At 40.7% G+C, this 12,866-nt stretch overlaps 1 long non-coding RNA gene across 1 annotated transcript; it reads right to left on the bottom strand.

Annotated features, from left to right (window-relative positions):
• Window positions 1-1,174: 1,174 nt before the first annotated feature.
• Window positions 1,175-12,779, bottom strand: LOC309339357. The gene is made up of 3 exons (XR_014155227.1): window positions 12,287-12,779; window positions 5,286-8,151; window positions 1,175-4,734 (listed from the first exon to the last, which is right to left on the bottom strand). It is a non-coding gene; the product is annotated as an uncharacterized lncRNA (long non-coding RNA).
• Window positions 12,780-12,866: the final 87 nt, after the last annotated feature.

Genomic DNA, 12,866 nt, shown 5'->3' with positions numbered 1-12,866 from the left:
CAAGCCTAATAGAAGCATGAGGGTTTTTTTTACAGGATTGCAACTGGGATGATAAGGCTTAAAGCTCACCTCCCTGTGTGTTGTGGTATTGATCAAACTCAGGGTTCCATAACTATTGCTCATTACAAAAATAAATAAAATAACACCACCTATGACTGATTTAGCATTCTGAGTAGTTCTGCCCTTAGACTGTAACCTGCAACATATTGGGAAGTAAGTTCAACTGAAGCTGACAGAACTTCATTCTGAATAAAGCTGAACATGGAATAGGTTGGAAAAAGTTTACTGCTGGTTTGACTTAATTAAAACTAGTGTGAAAGGGGAAAGGAGGCCCGATAGTATAGATTATAAAAATGAGTCTCAGAACATGCCAGGAGTTGAAGAAGAAATATTACCATATATTTGCTGCCCAAATCCATTATGTTTCCATGTAAATAACAACATAACAAATGAGATAAGCGCTCAGTTAATTAATGAGTACATTAAGGCTGCCATTCTTACCTAGCAGAAATTATTGATCTGGGGTAATCATGAAGGTAGAAAGTTGCCACAAGAGCATGTTTAGAATGAGAGAATGTGTCTTCCCCCACCGCCCACCAAGAGTAATTGGATTTATATAGGAGCTAATGCAGTGCAGTTTCCCCTCTCAAAACAGTATTTCAGCTGAGGCACATACAAACCTCTAACTCCAAATTGAATGCCAATTTCATTGTTCTCTTCAAACCCATAAACACCCATACATTTTGGGCACATTTTATAAAAATGTTAGGGACATAGTGTATTCATACAGTTAAACGTGTCTTTGGCACCTTAAAAATACAATACAGTGTGTTTATAGGTTTTTGTTTTAAACACTGTTCTGAATAGGATGGGAGCATTGCAAGTGGGGGCAATGCAAGTGCAGCTGCATCTCTGCATCAGTCCTTAGATTTCACATGGAGATGCAGCTGACAGGAAACTTCCAAAAAGGTACAAGTAACCTTACTTGTACCAAAAAGGTACAAGTAACCTATTAGTCCCATTATCCATTGCAGTGCTGCACTGTACCTATAGGCATGAACCGAACATTTCATTAGTGTGCACCCAGGGGAATTTTCTTTAAGGTGAATATTTATTGAATGCATACTCATAAATGACATTGTTTTTATCCAAGGAAACTAAAGAAACTAAAACGTTTTTAAAAATTAACTAAACTTTATTTTAAAAATGCAAACTTAAAAAATGAGACACAAAATACCATTTTTCCCCTGTAGATAAACAGGCATATACAAACAATCCATGTTCATGATTTTTATCATTAACCAGATAAGGAGCTAACCTAAACCAGCCAAAACATATGGCGTCTTTCTTTCTGTCCTAAAGAATGAGAGGATCTCTCACCAGGTGTTATGGACTTAAATTGCTCAATCACATTACTGCAATTAACTGACGAAGCAAAGGGCGGGATGAATCCTCCTCCATCTCCTTGCTTGCATGCCACAAAAGCAGCCCCTCACCCCAACAGATTTCTTTCTACAAAATGTAGCGAGTGGAGCTTGGACAAAGCCACGAGACAGAGATGCAGGTATAAGGAAAGGGCTGGAATGGATCTGCAGCTTCTGCCTGCATTTGACTCTGGAAACGGCAGGGAATGATTGGCTCCAGTGGCGGCAGTACAGGAGGAGCCAATCACCCCACTGCCACTGCCACTTCCAGAGACAGACACAGGCAGAAGCTGCAGATCCATTCTAGCCTTGTTATTCTGCCTGTATCTGTTTTCCTCCTGCTTTTGTCTCTCCTCCCTCCACCACTTTCCCACAGGTTATGGCAATTGACAGAGCTAGGTTGCTGCTCCATACCCTCTCCTCCTCACTATGATCCCTGTCTTTTTGAAACATTAGGATGTGTCTGGGTGTACCCCGTGTGCATGCCAATGACCGTCCCAAGAACTGCCCATTTGCCACTCTGAAGAGCCAAAACAAATGTGAGGTTAAATGCACTTAACATGCCTGTTTTTACTCTTAACAACAGCAACTGTGCAGGATGGGGTTAGGAGAAATAGGAGGGGGGGTGTTAACCACAGCAGCCCCTCCCCACTTGCTATTGTTCACACCTTGCCTCTCAAGTTGCTGCTAGCCCAATAAGAGAAGCTTCCATTAGCAAACACACTCAAAATTACGCCCTCGCTTTTAGGTTCTGTTTGGCACCATTTAAACAAGAAAGCCAAAACCTATTACTACATGTGCAGCAAGATAAACAAGAGAGCTTTGCCCAAAAGAGTTGTTTAATTGAAAAGGCCTGTTGTTAAAGGCCTAGCATCCCTTATCTCAAGTTACCAGGGCTGGGGGTGCAGCAGGAATCAGGAATGACTGCTACTAACCTCTGTAAAGTTCAAAGGGAGAAATAGTTTGTAGCTCTGTGACACACAAGCGAGACAGGCTGCTGAAAGGGAAAGATAATTACTATAATTTATCACTTGTCCACATTAATGAAGCTTGGGTGAATACCTGGATTTTTAAAGAAACAAAGCTGCATATCCTTGTACAACAAGTTTACCATGGCAACAGGCAGAAACTAGCCTCTTGGAGCTATCCTATCACTGAAGGGACAGAGGAGGTTTGACTTAGACTTGAAAGAATACAGTCATGTACTCAAAGAAATGCCAGTGGCCAGGGCTTACTAAAGCAGCTCTGTTCGTGTTCTTTCTGATAATCAGGCAAAGGGTATTTGTTTATTTAAAGATTGTTCCTTGTCCTAATCAAGAATTGTTCTGCTGTTTAGAGAGCTGGATCAGAAAAATAGGTAACCCTTACCTTGGGGTCCCTATAGTGTAGCGCTGCCATTTGTATTTAGATAGAAAAGGAGGGCAATGAGCTTATATTTCAGGCCTTATGTAATCAGGCTTCAGAAATGCTTCTATTTATGCCCACAGCTCCAGTTCTGTACAATGAATGTAGGATGCTGCTGAATCCTGAAAAGGGTCCTTGCCAGTTGCTTTGGCGAGCTTCCCTTTATCTGAAAAGGAAGAGCGGAAGCAGCAAAGACAAGTTCCTCAGTGTGCTTGTGTCCTAAAAGCCTTTTAATTGATTTCTAGCCTTCATTGCACTTTTTAAAAAACGCACAAAGCTCATGAATTTCAGCATAGCCACACCTGTTCCATTAAAATAATATTTGTACAGTCAAGCAGCAGCTATACAGCTTAGTTTATCAGCACAGATAAGGGCCTCCCAGCAGAAGGGAAGCTCATAAAAGGACTGTTGCTCAAAGGTGCAGCTCCTGCTTTGTATCTACACGTGGGGCTCAGAAAGACTCCTGTCACGAAACTCTGGAAAGCTGGTATCAGTGTAGACAGTACTGAGCTAAATATGCCAATGGACTGACTCGATAGCGTCCTATGTTCCTAAATTCTCTAAATGTATCAAAATCAAAGTTAATTTCACAAACAGTGCCCAAACATAATCTTGCATATAAATCAGTTTAACAGTCTAGCTGTTTTGTTGCTACACCACTCCCACTAATAATAATAATGTGAGTGGGCTCATGTCTAGGCATGTAAGAAACACATTTTTATCAAGCCCAGCTAACACATGGACACAGTGTCCATGCAATACAACGTACTGTACATGGTACACAGTACATTGTACACAGTACAAATGTGAAGGCTTTAGCTGACAGCTAACTGTGCATTGATTTACACTTTATTACTAAAGGTTCTCTGTAGCTTCATTGAGACTATGTTCCTTTCCATGCTTCCTCTCTGTGTTTCTGAATAAGGATAGGGGAGAATGAACTTCCTGAATCATTCACTTCACTACAAAGAAATGCATTGTTTTCTGACCAAAGAAGCCTATCCATCAGTAAACAGTTTGTGTGGGAGCCTCTGAAGAGTCTTCTAGGAGGAGAGCTTATTCTCCCAGATCTATTTGTCTAATGAAGTGGATCATGTGATAAATGTGCATAATGAGTTTTCTCAGTTGCCAGTCGAAATCCTAGCAGATAAAACACTAAATCTCACAGGCATCACTGGATGCATAACAAGCTGATCACAGAGAGCCAAAGTCATTTGGAGAATGCTTCCTTTTCTCAACCAGAATGAAGATGCACAAAAAAGCTAATGTACTCCAGCTAAATTCTAAAACCTTGGCCTCACCAAATCCTATCAAGTCTATTACACAACATATACTACAACTTAAGAAAATGAACAAATCGCAATTTGCTGTTCACCTGCCAGTTCCAATGTATGAAAGTATTACTGCCAGATAGGAGGTGGGCTTTAGGGGAGCATATCCTCCCACCACCACAGTGTTGTGAAAAAACTGTTTTACTCAATAACATAATTACTGAATCTGAAGTATAAAATAAGATACTACAGTTGAACAACAGGTAGCTCTGCTTTAAATCACTGACCAAAGCTGAGGAAATAACATTACTGACATTTAACTCTGGTTCCTGTTATCTCCAATAGCAAGTGATGTGAAAGATTACCTCAGGTCCCCCCCAGGTGACCCATTTATCAAGCATTTGTGATTTCCCCCCAGGGAAATTAGATGACATATGGCTATTGAAGGAGCATTCATTCTGATTTGTTTGTGAGGTGGTTAGATGATATTGCTTCAAAGCAGGGTTATCTCACACTTTCTAGTGTATTTCCAATCACTTTCCTTATCATAAGAAGTATGATCTTTTGAGGAAGCAAGTTTGTTGCACAACTATGATTGAGCAACCTGAATTTGCCAGTATGTGACAGAATCAGACCTGGAAATAGTAAATTTGGAAGTGCCCTCTGTGGCGATCACACAGGGTTCCTGGACGTTTGACAGTCTATTGATCCTTGTGCCGCCATTATGATTGCTTTCCCGCTGCCACCAACCCGTTTCTCCCGGGTACACACAGAGTCCAGACAGTTGTTAACATTAAATCAAATAAGCAAGTTTATTTTATAAGCCTTAACAAGTTTATGGTTTCAGATAATTTTTCTTGTCAGTTTCTTAATCTTAGTTTCTATACCGGCTTATACCTTTCCTAATAACTGCTAACTGATTATCCCAACTGTCTATCTGACTCCTCCTATCAGTTTCTCTCACTCTCTCGCAACACAACTCGACCAACCCACAGACTTATCCCCCCTCTTCTTTCTCCAACTCCCAACTGACTTCCCAACAATTACAACTCTAACTCCTCCCCTTGGGTTCCCACTGGCCAATCACTTCACACTCATTTAACCCTTTTCTTATGACCCACCTAGGAGGCAAACACCACACTATGATTGAGCAACCTGAATTTGCCAGTTTGTGACAGAATCTGACCTGGAAATAGTAAATTTGGAAGTGCCCTCAGACACAAAAGAGTCATTGACAAAGCAGACAATGGGCAAGGATGGACAAATAGTCTGATCTGGTGATAAAATAGCTTGTGTTCCTTTGTTTTAGAAATCCACATATGAAGTTAGAGACCAAGCTGCTTATTATTTCTAGCACTACAATACTTCTCTTAGGCTGTCATTCTATGCCTACTCATGTGGGAATAAGTCCTATTAAAGTCAAGGTGGCTTACTTCTGAGTAGTCATGTGCAAGATTGTGCAGTTAATTGTGTTTTTGTTTTGTTTTTTTGACTGCATATAAGTAAGTAACTAGCTGAGGGCCAGTTTTTGCCCTGGTATGGTTCCAAAGAAGTACAGAATCACATCTGGAATTAATTACACCATAGCTTCGTGAAGTAAGGCTCTACTTCTGCAGAAGTTATACAATGTTTAATGTTACATTTGGAAAAGCTATACTTTTTTCACTGAGCTGTGGAAAACAATCCTTTCTGTTCTATGCGGGCTAAATAAGGAGTCTGTTCTAAAAATAGTCACTCATATTGGTCTAGTTATAGCAAGAGTTATAATCGTTTACAGATCTGTGAGGATCAAGTTCAAGTGAGGACATACAAGCAGAGAGGAACGGATTTGCATTTGGCCTGTTAACTGAGAAGCCATGTTCTTGTTTGCTCATTAGCAGAACTGAAATGATCTTAGCTCTCTGTTTAGTTTGAGATGCTAGGGTTTCATACTTCAAGAAATTATATTTCATTCTTTAAAGAGATACTTATATAAATATTGTGAAGTCAGTAAGATATGGTTGAGTATAACATTAACTGTAACATTTTTTAATAAGTATCCATTTTGTTAAATCAAAAGCACACATAAAAAGGAATCAGACAATTACAATGATATAGCCTTGCCACAAATACAAATCAAAACTATACAATAAATACATACTACATATTCCAAGAGTACAGAACATTTGGTCCTCCAGATGCTGCTGAACTAAAACTTCCATCATTCCTGGCCAGCTGATGCTAATGGGAGTTGTAGCTCAGGAACATCTGGAGGGCAAAGGTTCCACACACCTGATCTAACATGACAAATGAAAGAAGAGATAAATCCATTTTGCAATCACATATTAATAAACAATTCTGTTTTCTTCCACTGAATTTTAAATGTAGCTCAAAAATGTAATAAATATATTAAAAGGGTGATTGTGGTTTGCTATTTATTCAATCAGAATATATGGAAAGGCACATCAGCATTCTCCGTTGCATTTTAAATGTTACCCTCAAGATAAATATAACATATGCTTACATTAGAACATAGCAAAGATTAACAGTTAACTGCAGAATAAACAACACAATTTGAGGGATGCTACTGAAACTCACACTAGGCATAATTTTATCATTTACAGCCCTGTATTCAGAGCACTGATCTTGCATATTTCCCATTTACTGTAATCAGAAGTCCTACAAGTTGAGTGATTTGATAAAGTCAGCAGTTATTTTGCAGCAGTACGCTATAAGAAAGGGATCCTACTTTCGCTTAAAACATAAGCAAGAGCTAACGAGAAAAGATGCATCTAGGAAAATTAAGATATAAGAAAACCTGATAAAACATATGAGAGAATGTGAGAACCATTTTGCAAAAGCTGAAAATGAGCAGTAAATGAAATGTGAATCTGCACTGTGATGCCAATTTCAAGAAAGCCATTGCAGGCTTGAGGCAAAAGTACTAAGAACAGAAAGATAAGAACTCATCACAATGTCTGCTTAGACTGAGATGATCTGTTCCTGCAGATTCCACAGCACTGTGGGATCATGCAAGGTCCTCAGCATTCAAAGCAGCTGAAAACACAAGTATCTGTTCAATTATTTAATTCAATAAACAAAATAGAATTTTGTCATGTTTTCACTAGACAAAAACTGACCTCATTTATTAAATATTTTACTTGCTGAAACAACTGAAATATTCAAGGTTGACAGCTTTTCCATGCTCAGGGTTGCTGGACATAACACAGATTGTTTTAAAAAAATCCTTTCATACATTTTCCACCGGCAAACAGAGCTGCAGCAGAAATTATGTGTTCATTGTCAGGACCTGCAAAACAATCAAGTACTTCATACTAGGGGGGAAAACTAGCAGTAACTAAAATTTTGTTTGCCCACTGTTCTTCACTAATTCTGCTATTTCTCTATTCCAAATGTCACTTTCTATGCTGTTGTGACATGGAGTTAACAACTATTTATTATGTACTGCATCCCAAGTCACTGAATGCAAACCAATTCCAGCTGTTTGACTTACTATGAATGGGGAGTAGCAGAACATATTAGCATGCAGGGCCTGGGGGAAAAAATACCGGTAGTTCTGCTGCTGCTACCACTAATAGACATTAAATGTACCATCACAAAACTGAACTTAATCAGAACCACCAATCAAGCTATAGTTGTTAAAATGTTCACACACACACAATAGAGCCAATTACAGAGCCAGTTATCAAAACAGCAAAATTTTTGTTTGCATTCCTGGTGGTCTTTTCAAAACTAATATTATTCCTTTCCATAAGCGCAAACCATAGATAATTAAGCATCAATCTTACACGACAATCCACAAGACTTAACCATAACTAGAAATTCTATTGCTTTGAGTACCATTCACAGACACATGCTTCATTTTCTATGAAGCACACTCTACCAGTACACTCATAGCTACTAATTCAGATGAGCCTATATAAGAAATGTTAAATAGTTGGTGGAAAAAACTACTTTCATTCTTTGACATGCTTCTATCTTCCTTTAAATGGTCCTGTGATTCCTTGGAAGGAGCCTCACTAGTATATTTGATGAGAAAGATGAACCCGGACCTGAAAACATTGGAAAGAAATATCATTTTTACTTCTTTGCATTCTATTTTTTAACTTAACTTTTAAAAATCCATTAAAAGAGTATATATTTCATAAACAAAGTGAAGACAGTAACTTTATATGAAAAAGATTGCTCTATTATATATACATATACACTTTTAAATTGTATTTTTAAACATAATAAAATCTGATAGAAATTAACAGAACAGGGTCCATCTATCACGTTTATTTCAAACTTTGCTGACTTTGGCTTATCAGTTAATATTGAGAAATTAATGCTATCCCTGTCCTCTTCACTTTTTGCAGACAGGGGAAAAATGATTCCTCACAAAATAATGTTCTGTTGATTCCAGCTTCATTATATTTAAAAATTTAGCTAGACTGATTTTAACTAAATTAATTTTGTGTAATGGTGTAATTTATTTGCACCATTTTTGCTTTGTGGAGTTATGGTTTGTTTTTAACTTTTTACCCAAGTTTTTTTAGTGTCATGCTATTTTGTTTTTAACACTATGTACAACTCAGAAACCCATTTGGGACAGATAGGTGACTAAGAAATGACTCAATACATGCATTTAGGCAGAGCTGTTTAATTTTCTTTGGTACCAGTTATTTATTCTAATTTGTAGCTGATTACTGAGGAATGTAAATGTTGCTTAGCAACAGATGTCAGAAGTTCTGAAGGGCAAAGGGCAGAAATTCCTCATTTCAACACAAAATCTGACTAGGGCCTTTGGATATTGCATAATATGGTTAAGTATCTTCTTTTCCCTATGAAATTTCTATTTTAACAGTGGCTAACAAGCTTCAACAATGTTCATAATAAGTGTCTGTGCACACTCTACGAACTTCAGAGGTGTATGTCGACAATGATTTTTTAAACATTAAAATAATTTGTGTGACAATTTACCAGACAATGTGTTTCAGCTCTAAACAGGATTTGAACACATCTGTTCAAGAAAATAAATACAGAAACAGACAATTGGTCTCTTCCTGCACCTCTGCACACTCTCCAAAAGCAGCTCACACTTTTCCCCTCCACACTGTCTGCAAGGTTGCTCACACTCTCCAACTGCCCCCTCTGAACACTCTCTCAAGCTGAGTGCAGTGGTGGGTAGGATTGCTGGACACCTATTCCCCTTTAAATTTTTTCAGCCAAATGTGTAAAGTTGAACTTGCATGTGCTAAACGAACATAAGTCACAGGTTATCTGTACTGGACAAAAAAAGGAGGGGAAATTCCCCTATATTTTCAGAAACGACCATTACTTATCTCTTAGGAAACTGACGTACACAGAGTCAGACCACTGATCCACCTAACTCAGTATCAACTCTTGACCAGGTTTGCATTGTATCAAACCACAGTTTAGCATTACATGTGACTTCAGTCATGCACTTTACTATGGTCTGTTAAAAAAAAAGCCATGGTTTGATGCTGACTTTAACTATGGTTTAGCATTATGTCTGAACCCAGAGTTTTCTAACCATGGTTTCATGGTTGTTGGTTGGCTTGCCCCACTCATATTGCTCTTCAAGCAACTGGGAAACCAGCCAAGAGCAGCTGAAAATAATCCATTCTCAGCTCTTCTTGTCACTTTCTCCTAAGCTGATATTACCATTAATTGTACACTTTCTGCTTTCTAACCTCACCATCCAACCTTTGATTCACAGCTGCGGCAAACACTGCAGATGAATTGATTTAATATTTTGGTGGATTTTTTACTGTTGAAATACTGAACTTATCTGTGGGTGGGTGGGGGAATAATGTTTTGTTGCATGCCTTACTTAACCTGCAGAAAAAGTGAAGACAGCAAAGTATGCCTATCAACAAGGTCTGTTCCTGGAATTCCTTCCCTCCACATTCCTCTTTATAGCAATGGCTTGGAACATTTAGAAAACTTTCATGTAACATTTCCAAAGTCTGCACTGCTTAAGAAGGAACCCTTCCCCCACAAGCAGCAATTTGTTCCCCTCTTTTCTTTCCACTATACCACTGAACCATGACTCTTCTTCTTCAGATGGGAAGATTATAACTGGCACAATGTAAGCCAGTATACAAGAAACCAGCAGAAATTTAGCAACCATTTTATACTTACTATTCCCTGAATTTCTACTCTTAGATTCCTGTTAGAGAAATCTGATTTGAGGTTGGCTTAAGTCCTGAAAAAGAGGTATTCCGCAGGGACACTTACCCATATGTGAAACTCTGTTCAGCTTGGTCACATGTCCTACCAACCCAGCATAACTCATACTTATGAGTTATAAGTATCTGATACATACATACATACATATCTGATCATATTAACAGTGAATTTTGTGTGTATGCTTTTTATCTTGGGTGACCAGTAGCATAATCCAATAAATGGGCCTAACTGATGCTACTGCACTGCTGAGAACCCCTACTAGGTTTGGCAGGTCTATTATATCATTGCAAACCGCAAGAGCCCACAGTTGGCTTATCTATGTGGCACACTAATGACCAAAAGGCCACCAACAAAACTAAGCGTGTGGTAACAGTAGGTAAGTGTGCTTGTCCATCGATTACACTGGCTGACAAAGTAGCTCAAGGAAATCAAAAGGGCCATAACTCTTTCAAGCAGAATCATAGCCAGTATGATTAATAGCTATTGATAGACCTGGTCTCTGTAAATTGTTCTTATCCTCTTTTAAAACCATCAAATACAGTGGTACCTCATGTTACATATGCTTCAGGTTACATACGCTTCAGGTTACAGACTCTGCTAACCCAGAAATAGTACCTTGGGTTAAGAACTTTGCTTCAGGATGAGAACAGAAATTGTGCTCCGGCAGTGCAGCGGCAGCGGGAGGCCCCATTAGCTAAAGTGGTCTTCAGGTTAAGAACAGTTTCAGGTTAAGTACGGACCTCCGGAACGAATTAAGTACTTAACCCGAGGTACCACTGTAGTGGCTATCCCTACATCTTCCTAAGTTATTTATACATTGTGGGGGAAATACTTTATGTGACTTGAATCTCTTTCACTGAAGGACCACAAATATGAAAGGGGACAAGTACACAATCCATGTTCTTTATGTTACCTATGTTATAAACCTCTATAATGTCCAAAGCAGTGCAGCAACTTGAGCTTGCAAAGCAGTAAGCTTCAAATTGTGCACAATAGGCTGGACTATTGGTGTCAAATAATTTAGCACTATTATCTTTACTAGTTAAAGCGTTCGTTTTAATATACTTGCAGCATAACCTAAACTGCAGAAACACATAAGATGTGGTGCTTGTATCCTTATAGAATAGTGTTGCTTTCCTCTGGTTAAGCTCGGGTCATTTCTGAGGTCTGTGCTGGAAGGGAAAGTAGACTATAAACACAACCTGACAGATATTGCTGGTTTCCAGACAAACTGATTATTATTGTGACTGGAGAAACAGAAGGGTTAACATTATTAACTGGCCAAGTGAAGCAACGCTTTCCATTTGTCACTCACACCTCTGAACACTGAGATATCTGGATGGAGGGGGGATGATTAATACATTCTATTCCGGCTTTCATGTTTGAATAATGGCTAGAGTCCCAAAGTTTCGTCTCAAAGGAAGGGCGGGGGGGGGGTCAGAGTATAACAGGTATCAGACATGACGTTCCAGGTATTTCAAGTTTTGACCTACATATACATCCCCAAGCTTGAGTGAGGGCTGTGTGTGTGTGTGTGTGTGTGTGTGTAAAACATCGCTACGCAATAGTAAGAGCAAGGCCCCTTCTACCGGAGGCCCTTTGCTCAACAGCGCCCGGGTTTAGCCTTCATATATAGGGGCTCAAGCAAAAGCAGCTCTGAGCTCCTCACCTGCGGCAACGGGCGGGGCAAAGGGAGGAGCACGGCGGTTTCCACTTCCGCAGAGCACGAGAGTAGCCCCGCCCCGCCCAATCGGGAACACGCGCAGCGGCAACCGCCCTTTTATAAGCAGAGTCCCGCGCTTCATTCATCTTTCTCTCCTCTGCACCGCCCCGCGCGCGAGAAGCCAAGGGGAGAGCGCGCGCGCAGAGGAGACGTTAGGGCCCTTCTCTTCGCCCCCCACCCATTTATGTCTGCGCCCCATAAATGTTACCGGCACCCGAGATTCCCCTTTCATCACCCCTCTTGTCCTCTGAAGCGCCCCAAAGACTCACCTTTTCCTACAGACAAACGTTTCCGAAATGGCGGCCAAACATGGACCCCGATCACGAGCAGCCCCCATCCAAGCCCCGAAGCTGCCCCGCCCATCCGCGATTCGGCATTCCCCAGGCTTCTCTCATTCCCACCCAGGCCAGCGCGGCCGAAAGCCGAGCCACCGATGCCTCCTCACACTAAGTAGAAACCAAACTCTCGCGCTAAAGCTGGAGGTGGGAGGGGGAAGGAAAGCAACAGCCCGCCCTTCCTGCGCTTCTCGGTCGGCACCGCCAACACACCCCTTCCGTCACCCAACGGCGGTGGTTGGGTCCGTGACATCATCCTCATGGCAACAACAGCTGCAGCCAAGGAACTACTGCTGAGGAGCTCCAGTGGGGAGGGAGGGCGGCTTCTGACCATGTGAGGTGTACACAATCGGCTTGGCTGGGGCGAGCTTTGCCCGGGCTTGCCGCCGCCGCTGCTGTCGCCTGAGGGCTGGAGCGTGCGCGCGCACACACACGTCGGGCCCCTCCTCCCCCCCCCATGAGTGCTCCGCCCGCTCGTCCATGCGCACGAGGAAGCGCGCGCGGCGGGCGGGTG

This window comes from Podarcis erhardii (genome assembly GCF_964252035.2).
Source record: "Podarcis erhardii genome assembly, chromosome: 3".
Lineage (NCBI taxonomy): Eukaryota > Metazoa > Chordata > Lepidosauria > Squamata > Lacertidae > Podarcis > Podarcis erhardii.
Note: the sequence above shows the minus strand (reverse complement) of the source record. Positions and strands in the feature narration are given on the sequence as shown.